Consider the following 12,845-nt stretch of genomic DNA (forward strand, 5'->3'; position numbering starts at 1 on the left):
CCACAGCCTCCCAGACACTGTTCAGAGAGGTGTACTGTTTTCCCTCCTTGTAAATCTCACATTTGATGATGGACCACAGGTTCTCAATGGGGTTCAGATCAGGTGAACAAGGAGGCCATGTCATTAGTTTTTCTTCTTTTATACCCTTTCTTGCCAGCCACGCTGTGGAGTACTTGGACGCGTGTGATGGAGCATTGTCCTGCATGAAAATCATGTTTTTCTTGAAGGATGCAGACTTCTTCCTGTACCACTGCTTGAAGAAGGTGTCTTCCAGAAACTGGCAGTAGGACTGGGAGTTGAGCTTGACTCCATCCTCAACCCGAAAAGGCCCCACAAGCTCATCTTTGATGATACCAGCCCAAACCAGTACTCCACCTCCACCTTGCTGGTGTCTGAGTCGGACTGGAGCTCTCTGCCCTTTACCAATCCAGCCACGGGCCCATCCATCTGGCCCATCAAGACTCACTCTCATTTCATCAGTCCAGAAAACCTTAGAAAAACCAGTCTTGAGATATTTCTTGGCCCAGTCTTGACGTTTCAGCTTGTGTGTCTTGTTCAGTGGTGGTCGTCTTTCAGCCTTTCTTACCTTGGCCATGTCTCTGAGTATTGCACACCTTGTGCTTTTGGGCACTCCAGTGATGTTGCAGCTCTGAAATATGGCCAAACTGGTGGCAAGTGGCATCTTGGCAGCTGCACGCTTGACTTTTCTCAGTTCATGGGCAGTTATTTTGCGCCTTGGTTTTTCCACACGCTTCTTGCGACCCTGTTGACTATTTTGAATGAAACGCTTGATTGTTCGATGATCACGCTTCAGAAGCTTTGCAATTTTGAGACTGCTGCATCCCTCTGCAAGATATCTCACTATTTTTGACTTTTCTGAGCCTGTCAAGTCCTTCTTTTGACCCATTTTGCCAAAGGAAAGGACGTTGCCTAATAATTATGCACACCTGATATAGGGTGTTGATGTCATTAGACCACACCCCTTCTCATTACAGAGATGCACGTCACCTAATATGCTTAATTGGTAGTAGGCTTTCGAGCCTATACAGCTTGGAGTAAGACAACATGCATGAAGAGGATGATGTGGACAAAATACTCATTTGCCTAATAATTCTGCACTCCCTGTATGTAATCGTTACAAGAATTTATTGAGCAAAAGCAAAATACATTGGAGCAGGAAAGGGTTGAAAAGAAGAGAAAGGTGGTTATGCTTTTGCCAGGAAAAAATGTTGTGGAAGTAAATCAGAAGAACTCTTTATTAACCCATCATAGCATTTTTTTTCTGTAACTGTGGCCAAGAAAGGCAGATTTATTTATGTGGCCCATTTCCAACACAGATGAGTAATATTATAAGTAATATTCAAAAATAAATGAACAAAAAAAGACTAAAATCTGCCCAGAATGAATATGCTGTGGAAAAACTCCTCCCCAGGTTGGTCCAACCTACACTCCAAGCCTACTCAAGCAGTAATAGCATGACCTTGGTACGGTGAGGGAATCCAGTGTCTCTGTTATTCTGTTCTATTTTGCTGGCGTGTTTTGGTTCCGGGTGTCCCCTTAGGAGGAAAGTAAGTCAGGGACCACCTTCATCCACTCGTTAACACAACTATTTAAACAGCCAAGCACATACAAACAACTGATTGTGTTATGTTCTCTCTTATAACTTAACTTGTAAAGTAACAACACCTTTTGGTTGTTAGTAACTTACTTTATTAACCATGTTGTGGAAAAGGCACAGGCATATCAATGCGCACATACGCCACACTTGGTGTTCTCTACTTTACACAGAAAGTAGTACCACAAAAATATAAACTGATTTTACTAAATACATACAGTGGGGCAAAAAATATTTAGTCAGCCACTGATTGTGCAAGTTCCCCCACTTAAAATGATGACAGAGGTCAGTAATTTGCACCAGAGGTACACTTCAACTGTGAGAGACAGAATGTGAAAAAAAAATCCATGAATTCACATGGTAGGATTTGTAAAGAATTTATTCGTAAATCAGGGTGGAAAATAAGTATTTGGTCACCTCAAACAAGGAAAATCTCTGGCTCTCACAGACCTGTAACGTCTTCTGTAAGAAGCTTTTCTGTCCCCCACTCGTTACCTGTATGAATGGCACCTGTTTGAACTCATCATCTGTATAAAAGACACCTGTCCACAGTCTCAAACAGTCAGACTCCAAACTCCGCCATGGCCAAGACCAAAGAGCTTTCGAAGGACACCAGGAAAAGTATTGTAGACCTGCACCAGACTGGGAAGAGTGAATCTACAATAGGCAAGCAGCTTGGTGTGAAAAAATCAACTGTGGGAGCAATCATCAGAAAATGGAAGACATACAAGACCACTGATAATCTCCCTCGATCTGGGGCTCCACGCAAGATCTCATCCCGTGGGGTCAAAATGATCATGAGAACGGTGAGCAAAGATCCCAGAACCACACGGGGGGACCTGGTGAATGACCTGCAGAGAGCTGGGACCAAAGTAACAAAGGTCACCATCAGTAACACACTACAACGGCAGGGAATCAAATCCCGCAGTGCCAGACGTGTTCCGCTGCTGAAGCCAGTGCATGTCCAGGCCCGTCTGAAGTTTGCCAGAGAGCACATGGATGATACAGCAGAGGATTGGGAGAATGTCATGTGGTCAGATGAAACCAAAGTAGAACTTTTTGGTATAAACTCAACTCGGCGTGTTTTGAGGAAGAAGAATACTGAGTTGTATCCCAAGAACACCATACCTACTGTGAAGCATGGGGGTGGAAACATCATGCTATGGGGCTGTTTTTCTGCCAAGGGGACAGGACGACTGATCCGTGTTAAGGACAGAATGAATGGGGCCATGTATCGTGAGATTTTGAGCCAAAACCTCCTTCCATCAGTGAGAACTTTGAAGATGAAACGAGGCTGGGTCTTCCAACATGACAATGATCCAAAACACACCGCCCGGGCAACAAAGGAGTGGCTCCGTAAGAAGCATTTGAAAGTCCTGGAGTGGCCTAGCCAGTCTCCAGACCTCAACCCCATAGAAAATCTGTGGCGGGAGTTGAAAGTCCGTGTTGCTCGGCGACAGCCCCAAAACATCACTGCTCTCGAGAAGATCTGCATGGAGGAATGGGCCAAAATACCAGCTACTGTGTGTGCAAACCTGGTAAAGACCTATAGTAAACGTTTGACCTCTGTTATTGCCAACAAAGGTTATGTTACAAAGTATTGAGTTGTATTTTTGTTATTGACCAAATACTTATTTTCCACCCTGATTTACGAATAAATTCTTTACAAATCCTACCATGTGGATTCATGGATTTTTTTTCACATTCTGTCTCTCACAGTTGAAGTGTACCTCTGGTGCAAATTACTGACCTCTGTCATCATTTTAGGTGGGGGAACTTGCACAATCGGTGGCTGACTAAATACTTTTTTGCCCCACTGTAACAGATTTCTTTAAAGAATGGTCAAAAATACCTGCTAAAGTACAACCTGAGCTTCAGAATGAGCGGTAGTTCTCTCTTTGATTTCTCCAGTGCCTTCAACACTATTCTTCCCTCGGTTCTAAAGGACAAGCTGGAGAACTCTGGAGTGGACCATCACCTCACTACCTGGATCCTGGACTACCTCACCGACCGACCACAGTATGTGAGGACTCAGGGCTGTGTGTCGGACAGGGTCGTCTGCAGTACGGGGGCCCCACAGGGAACGGTTCTGGCTCCGTTCCTCTTCACCATCTACACTGCAGACTTCTCCCACAATTCCACCCAGTGCTTCCTGCAGAAGTTCTCTGATGACTCTGCAATAGTCGGCCTCATCACTGATGGGGACGACAAGGAGTACAGAGGTCTGACCCAAGACTTTGTGGACTGGTGCCAGCTGAACTACCTCCAGATCAACGCCAGTAAAACCAAGGAACTGGTGGTAGACTTCCGCAGGCACAAGCATTCTCCACTGCAACCACTGAACATCCAAGGTATGGACATTGAGGCTGTGGACAGCTACAGGTACCTTGGTGTTCATCTGAACAATAGACTGGACTGGACTCATAACTCAGACGCCCTCTACAGGAAAGGGCAGAGCAGGCTGTACCTGCTGCGGAGACTCAGGTCGTTTGGAGTGGAGGGCCCACTCCTGAAGACCTTCTATGACTCTGTTGTGGCTTCTGCTATCTTTTATGGCGTGGTCTGCTGGGGCGGCAGCATCTCTGCTGGGGACAGGAAGAGACTGAACAGGGTGATCCGAAGGGCCAGCTCTGTTCTAGGATGCCCTCTGGACCCAGTGGAGGTGGTGAGTGACAGGAGAACGGCGGCTAAGCTGTCATCCCTGATGGACAACATCTCCCACCCCATGCAGCAGACTGTGACAGCACTGAGCAGCTCCTTCAGTGGGAGACTGCGGCACCCACGGTGTGGGACGGAGAGATTTCGCAGGTCTTTCCTCCCCACTGCTGTCAGACTCCATAATAAAGACTTTAACTGATCAAGCACACACATCCATACATATGCAATAATACTAAGTGCAATAATCCTTTCTGTCATCGTTGTATTTTTACTCAGTTGTATATAGTATTTGTATTTGTATTCTATTTTTATCTTATTGTATATTTATTTTATTTTATTCTACTGTATATAGTATTTTATTTTATTCTATTCTGTACAGTTGTGTACTGTATTTATTCTTATTGTATTCTAATTTTTGCCTCATAACTTTTGCACTGTCCACTCCTGCTGTGACAAAACAAATTTCCCACGTGTGGGACTAATAAAGGTTATCTTATCTTATCTTATCTTAACTGAAAATGCTTTGCTGATCTCAGAGTTCAGAAGAGAATGACAAGACTACTTCAAGCTGATAGGAAGGCATTAGTAACTCAAAGGTATGCAGAAGAACAGCTCTGAATGCACAACACAGGCAACCTTGAAGCAGATGAGCTACAGCAGAAGACGACCTAACCAGACACGACTCCTGGCAGCGGGAAACTGAGGCTACAATTTGCACCAAAGTTAGAAAGTAGAAGACGATGAAAACCAGTGGAGATTTCTTCTGCCACATTTGAACGGTAGCGTCAGAATTTGGTGAATCCAGCATTGTACCACGGGGGACCTTATCATTGTCTCAGTGTACTGATCTTCTGATCAAGCACATCCCTTTCGTTACAATGATGCACTTCAGCTCTTCCTACAAACCCAAATTCACTCCCTGTGTAGTTCAACTCATGCTAAGATGAAACAGCCATTGGTCAGCAAGGTCTAGGAATAAATTCATAAACGCTTTCCTTGGTGAACCTGAGGAAGGATCATCCCATCAACAGTTACTTTTGTTTCCCTGCAAGCGAGATTTTCTCTCACTTGTTCTCTTGTTGGTGGTCAGCGGGCACTGGCTCTCTATTGTCCTCCCCCTGAGTATCACATAAATCTTCGAAGGCACACAAGCCTACTGTGACCTAGGCCTCTTCACCTAGATGCCTAATGAGACAGGCACCCCGGTGTGGGCCGAACTCAACACCATCAACCTCACTTGTATTTTCCCATTTATTTATTTCTTTATCATTTGAATCATGTTCAATATTTAAGAATATCCTTGTACAAAAATTAATGCATCATGTTTTTTTAGGTCAGTTAAAAACCATGCTAAATATTCAAGCATAAAAAACTGAAATTCATAATACTGCTGAAAGAACATTCTTCCAGAGACTTGCATGAAGATCTGGTCATAAATAGTAGCCCAACCGTAGTAAGAAACTGTATGGACTTTAGTTCGTCACCCTCACTTTTGATTGTTGGTAGGAAGGATTAGGGACAGCACATGTCTAGAAAAATAATGAAATGACTTTTAGTTTGGGTTATAGATATTTACAATGATTATTAAAAGTGCTATTATTGCTATAAAAAACATTGACAGTAACATTATTATTAATTGTAATACTAACAAAAGTGGTAAGACTGATTGTAAATATAATGATGTGGGGATAGCAGATACCAAATCTTAGCAGTCAGTGGAGACAAAGCTGAATAAAACATTTCTGTCTGACAGTGTAATGAACACAGTGGCTTGTGGGGACTGTAAAAAAAAGTTCTATTTTCATTTTCAACCTCCATCAAATTCTCATCATAATTATGTCAATATCCCTCCAAATGCAAACACTTCCAATCCTGACAGAAAGTAATATGGTGAAAGGCCATTAAAAATGAACCCCCCCCCCCCCCCAACACACACACACACACACACACACACACACACACACACACACACACGCATATGCACAGCAATCACCTCCTAACTTGCCCCCGCCCTCCACCCAATAAAACTTTTGGCAGGCCTGAGCTGTTGTAATTGGCAGCCAGCTTGCCGTGCCGATAGACTCCCCTCAGTCCTACGGGTCAAGAGTAATTTACTGAGCTGCTAAACGCCACTAGTTTCTCTCCCTTTCTCTCTTTCTACCCAGTCCAATCTCCCTTACCCTCAGCCCCCCCCCCCCCCCTCATCCCAGCATCCATATTGGAATTCCCATCCAGGCTGTATTACAAGCCGAGATGATGGCTTAATCCCTTGTTAATTAGGGACAACATCTCCAGCAGCTGAGGCTAAAGCGGAGAGTGGCAGAGGCTCCAGAGACATGAGGGCTCTGGCCGAGCTTGTGGCCCAGTCAGGAAAGCCTGGCTCATGCTCAGAGAGCTGGCGAGGGACGGGGGTTAGGAGAAGGGGGGGGCTTGGATGTTACGCTGGATGAGGATTGAAAAGGGCTCCTGTCTAATCCTCACTGATGGCTCTTCTAGGCTAATGGAGTCTGGACAACTGGCCAACCGGATGCTGCTGCTGGCGCTGCGCTTGCCCACTCCACTCCACTTCAGTGGGTCAGGTGCATTGTGGTTTCACTGAGAATCTAGTTAGAAGGCTCCATTATTCATTTGGCTAATGAGCACCAAACAAAATGCCTTTTTCTTGGGATTTGTTTGGCCATACTCAGATTGCCAGGTTTTCCAGTTTTTTTTTTGTGTGTGTGTGTTTTTGTGTGCACCTTCCCTTGTGGCCACTTGAGATTGCTCCAAAAGTGAGTCAGCCCCCTTAAACAACCATATTAAATTGAAAAACTTAACTTATTTTTAGCCTGGTACAAAAAAAAATGTCTCAGGTCGTTGTTTCCACCTTCATTACAATAGTGTGATGGCTGGGTTGGGTAAGGTTGTGATTGTTTTGATTGACATGTATGTTAGGTAGATAGGTCTCACAAGTAGATTTAGCCATATTTGGGCCATTTTGGGCCAATTTAATTGAAATATCAAAAAAATTATTTGATCTATCTATGCCTGTGCGTGTGCTAACTTAGCTTGCTAACCAATATTGACTCAGCTAATAACTTACCTGTAATCCAAATATAGTAACTTCTGACTCCAAACCTACCTTGTGCTAAAGTTTAAAGTTAGGAACATGGTCTGCTGTCTGTTCTTATCTATATTACAACCAGAGTTACAAAACTGGACCTAATTACTGTGTTTGAGCTGTTGGTGTCTTTTGGAGGCCTTGTTTTTTTTTTTTTTTTTTTTAGTTATTTGACTGAAAATATGTCTTGCTAGGTGTGAGAACCAGAGATGCACTGTAAACCCGAACAAGTTGACTGAACTTAAAACTTTTGTGGAAACTGATTACCTCAAAAGATTTAAGTACAAAAACTCATATCTTCTAAGTATGGGGTACTCAAAATTTGTATTTATTGTTAACCTAAAAATTTTAAATTATATTTTATATTTTATTAATTGAGCTTTACTCAAAGACTGTATACTTTAATTTCAATATTTTTGTGTTTCTTGTAGTTTATTATTTTGATGCAACACAATGCAATTATATTACAACCTAAACTCAAATTATCTGATTATTAATTAAAAGATATTTATGTTGTGAGTGTAGACTACTAAAAAAAAAAAAAGTACGGAAATTCAGTTACTTTACATTTTGTTTATTTAACATTTTTTCATGAAAATTTAAAAACATCACAAATGTTTTTATAAAACAACTAACATGGACATCGGCACCATAAAGTGAGCATTATAAATTCTGTGTAGGACATTTATCTTTTTATAAACTCACAAAGGGCGACATCAGTCCTAATTGCATCTTTCTCAAAATACACAAAAATGCAAAACAAAAAGTCAAATACTAATCACTTTTTTTTAAATAGAAATGAAAAACAATTTTTTAAAATGGGTACAAAGACGATCAGCTTCCAAATAACCAGATAAGGCAGTCAAGTATAGGAAAATTAGGTAAACTGATGGAGTTAAATCCACCCAAAGCCTGTAGTAAACTTAAAGTGCTTAAAGTGCTTCAAACAAAGTGCTCAGTAACAGAGTGCGTGTCCTAACAAACATTGCCTTATATTCCTTAAGAGCATGTAGGCAGGGGTTTCAGGGGTTTGCCGTCATCAAGCCCCATGAAGATATTTTGGACTAAGGCAAATGTGTGAACCAGCTTCCTGGGGTAGTCTAAATGCAGAGCATAGATCAAGCCAAACAATAAAGCAAATGCATTTGCAAATCTGGGAATATCACGCATCACCTAGTCGCCTTTCACCAAAACAGCCATGCTTGAGGAAGTAAAATGGACTGGACTGGGAAGCGCCGTCGGTAACCACTGTGAGAAGGGCAACTGGAGTGTCAATGAGGGTCGACTCATCCAATGCGTCCGCCTGGAATAGACACAGTATCAATGGTAAATGGCCTGTATTTGTATAGCGCTTTACACATTCAGTCATCCAGACATTCACACCCATTCACACACTGGTGATGGCAGCTACATTGTAGCCACAGCCACCCTGGGGCGCACTGACAGAGGCGAGGCTGCCGGACACTGGCACCACCACCAGTAGGCAACGGGTGAAGTGTCTTGCCCAAGGACACAACGACGAGACTGTCGGAGCCAGGGCTCGAACCGGCAACCTTCTGATTACAAGGCAAACTCCCAACTCTTGAGCCACGATCGCCCCAATTAAATAAGTAAGGTTGGTTTGAGAGAATGTGACAAGCATGACCTGTAATCTAGCAAAACATTCAGCAGTGTAGTGGGTTACTTTGTAACGAGTTAGGGTACTCTACTTTTTTTGAAAAATGTACATTAACGTGTTAGCTTCTTGCATTACATAATTTGTATTTTTATTATTTTTCTAAAAAAAAAAGTAATTTTTTATTTCATGACTTTATCTCAAAAAGAAACTAAATCTTGACTTCAGCCTGGTTTTTGGGCCACCTGCAGCATAGCCATAGTGCTGTGATACGCCTGTGCCCTGCTCCTGACCTGTGTGTGTGTGGGTTTTCTACAGAGAGGGTATTTTGTTTGTACAATTTGGTAGCTGCTAGGGTATTAAATTGTATTTAAAAAAATCCATAGCATTTTATCTTACTGGCAGAATTTAAGTAATGCAAAAATACACTTACATTACATGTCTAAAAGAATTCTGGGTCCTCCTCCCGCAGGTATACAGGAAGGGCACGAAGTACTGCAGTGCGTTTCACGTTGATATCAGGCGCCTCCTAAAAAGGGAAAAGAAAAGTTCATTTAACGCAAAGTTTTCAGGTGTCATTCTTTGGGGAGAATACATGTTTATGAAACTGCATGACATCAGACTCTACTAAATTTTGGAGACTTTTCTTTTAAGACACAACCTTTCTGTCTCTTGTGACAGAGAGTATGTTTCTTAATCATTTGACAAAAACCCTACACAGTATTTTAAAATAGTGTTCTCCAGATCAGAGCTGTGATCTATATAGAACATGGGGTTCAAAGCAAGGAAAAATTGTGTGTTTATCAGTGAAACTTTTAATTTGTGTTAATTTTATCATTATCAATATATGAAATCTTCACCTTAAGGGACTTAATGAATGGTTTCTTCAATAGATCTTTCAACTCACCTGTGTTTACTGTCTCCACCTGAAATTAATTGCAGTCTGAATTTTTTTTTCTTCTGTCTTTTTGTCTTTGGCCTTCAGCCTTGGAAGAAAAAATAAAAATATTGAAAACCTTATCAGCACACTAAATATACAACACCTTGCTATATTTCAATTGTTTTAGATAGAAGTTGCCACTGCTAGCTAAGTCACTTTTGAATGATGCTAATGAGAAGAAAAAAAAAAAAACCTGCCGAACAATGAGGCTGCTGTTGTAAAAACGCCAACTTTCTTGCGTTGGCAAGGGTCGTTAAAATATCACTAAGACCCTTTCTTTATGTGTGATTCTTCGTAAAACTGTGTTTTAATCGGTTAAAACTGTAAAACTGACGACATAATCTATGTTTGAAAAAGAGCGCGAACAACCGCGAACAACTATTCACCACCTGGGTCTGTGCTTTTTAACACAACAGCGCATTCGAAAACAAGTTATTGGCTGCAACATATTAATATACTTGCTTTTTTACGGAAAAAATAAACATAACGAAGGTTCCGTTTTACTTACAAGTTTCTCCAAATGTGCTCTCCAGTCGCTCGAGAAGGGCAGCCATATTGAACAGAATTTTCTGTCAACGTCGTTCAGGTTAGAGAGAAGACGTCATGACGTCATGACGTCCACATGCGGAGCTCGGAAAAAAACATTTACTCAAAAATCATAATTAAGAAAGCAGTATTTACTCTTAACTTCTAAGCCATGTACAATTATAACTGTTTGAATCGTTAACCGAACAGAAAAGTTTTAAGTTGTTTCAACTTTGTGAGGAATTTTAATTGTTATATCCACAAACTTTATAAGTCAGGTAGACTGTTGGGGTTTACAGTGTGGGCAGTAATGCGTAATCCGATTACTTTTTTCAAGTAACGAGTAAAGTAAGGGATTACTATTGCAAAAAAGGTAATTAGATTACTGTTACGTTCCCGTAAGCACGCTGCATTACTGCCTTACTAAAACCGTGATTTTTTTTTGCGAGAGTGTCTCATGACAATGACGTAAGCGAGTGCGACATTCGTGGCAACAGCTGTGTGCAGATCAACAATGGATTATATATCGAGTGCGGGAGAGAGCATGAGCGTGCAGCGTTTAAAGCGTGGAAGTACTGACCTTATTTTGAGTTTGATTCTGTAAAAAGTGACAAAAACATTAGTGTCCGCTGTTGACTGCGTGTGAAGAAAACTTCTTTTTACAGCGAAAACCCCCCTTAACTTCTGAGCAAGCACCGAGTGCGCTACCTGGGGATGGGAAATTCACAGACAAACTTGCGGATTCTTCCACTGACCGCTGCAGCACACCTGCACCAGGGCACACATCCGCCTGCTATACAGGTGAAAATAGAGCAACAGGACTGCTGAGTTATTGATTTTATTTATTTTCTGCTGTGTTTCACTGGCATCTATTTGAAAGACTGAGTGTAAACACAAAAAATATTTTATTTTATGTGCTGGAATGTGCAGAAAATAGGTTTAAATGTTAAATAAATTTCTTCCAGTCAGAGAATGTTCCATATAATTTAATTTTCGCTTGATGCATAAAGTTAAAAGATTACAACTAATAAAACAAGTTTAAAAAAAAAAGAGACTTTTCCATTTGATTACATTTTGTATGATGGATTATGCAGAAAAAGTAGAATTGGGCTGAAAGATCTCTCGCTTTATCACCTATTCAGGTTGTAAATCGTGTTTTTGAAAAGTAACTAAGTAACTAATTACTTTTGAAAATAAGTAATCAGTAAAGTAACGGAATTAGTTTTGGGGGAAGTAATCAGTAATTAGTTACTGATTACTTTTTTCAAGTAACTTGACCAACACTGGTGAGAACATTAAAGTTTGTGCTTTGAAATTGTAGTATTTTGTTGATCTGTGTCTTTGCACCAATTATGGAGCTATCCTATATCCTGAGCTGATAACTCAGCACTTTGCCTGTCCTTGAGAGATGTTTTGGGCTAAAAAAACTCCAACATGAAAGCAGCTAAAATTCTATTTGCACCTTTAGGCTGGTTCTTTTATAAATCTTGCAGGTTAAAAATGTGGCGTTCAGAAGGCATGTAGCAATGTCATGGCTATGTTGGTCTTTTTATATAGCCTGAGATTCACACAGTCAAATTATGGTTACGTATTTTATGGTAGCAAAAAGCAAGTATTGATAGCATAACTCAGTTTTTCATTGTCTCCAGGAATTTAAATGTCCTCTGAAGTCACAGATATGTGACTGGTGTGTGTGTGTGTGTGTGTGTGTGTGTGTGTGTGTGTGTGTGTGTGTTTGTGTGCATTTTTATGAGTATTTGTTCATCACCTCATCTGCTTTTCTTGACAGCTATGGATCATATTTCCCATGGTGTGCACAAAGCCTCAGCACCATTCAGGCAAACAAACAAACAAACTTAATCCCAGTCATAAGCATCTCTACACTATGTTTTCTTGTGTAAAATTGTCTTGTGTAAAACTGTCTGGGGGCGGAATTTGCAGGTAAATGAAGGGAGAAACAGCAGGAGTGGGGGGGTGGGTATGGCTGAGAGTCAGCAGCATGAAAAATGAGGGGTAAAGAGGCAGATGAAAAGTGCATTTTCTTACGTTTCCTTTTCAGGTGGCAACAAAAGCCCATTTATTTGGGCCTGCATTTCCACTGGCAAAGTGTTGGAGTGTACTGTTAGCGGAGTGCATTATAAATACAGCCAGGCTTGCCGCTGTCCCCCCTCCTCCTCTCCCCGGATGGCCCAGGCTCCTGTGGAGCTCCAAACACTAGGTAATTATCCAGCACCACACCGCCTGCTGCTTCACTACCTGTGTGTCCAGCGCCACTAGAGAGAAGGATGGATGGAAGGGGTGGGGGAGAGAGACAGAGAGGGACAGATGGAAATGGAGAAGGATCAAGGCAGAGGGACAGAAAACTGTGTGTCTGTGTGAACGTAGAAGGAGA

At 41.5% G+C, this 12,845-nt stretch overlaps 2 long non-coding RNA genes across 3 annotated transcripts in view; one reads left to right on the forward strand and one right to left on the reverse strand.

The window, feature by feature from the left end:
* LOC145419809 (uncharacterized) overlaps positions 1-12,845 on the forward strand; it is a 264,957-nt gene that overhangs the window by 186,568 nt on the left and 65,544 nt on the right. The window contains exon 4 of the long non-coding RNA XR_013901143.1: positions 12,513-12,671. This is a non-coding gene — a long non-coding RNA (uncharacterized LOC145419809). The remainder of the gene's footprint in view (positions 1-12,512; positions 12,672-12,845) is intronic.
* LOC113035242 (uncharacterized) lies at positions 8,593-10,747 on the reverse strand. Of its 2 annotated transcripts, XR_013901082.1 has the most exons (4): positions 10,437-10,747; positions 9,896-9,974; positions 9,422-9,517; positions 8,593-8,676 (listed from the first exon to the last, which is right to left on the reverse strand). It is a non-coding gene; the product is annotated as an uncharacterized LOC113035242 (long non-coding RNA). The 2 variants fall into 2 exon arrangements; XR_003274327.2 differs by lacking the exon at positions 10,437-10,747 and having other exon boundaries at positions 9,896-10,384.

Source organism: Astatotilapia calliptera, chromosome 13, assembly GCF_964374335.1.
Source record: "Astatotilapia calliptera chromosome 13, fAstCal68.1, whole genome shotgun sequence".
Lineage (NCBI taxonomy): Eukaryota > Metazoa > Chordata > Actinopteri > Cichliformes > Cichlidae > Astatotilapia > Astatotilapia calliptera.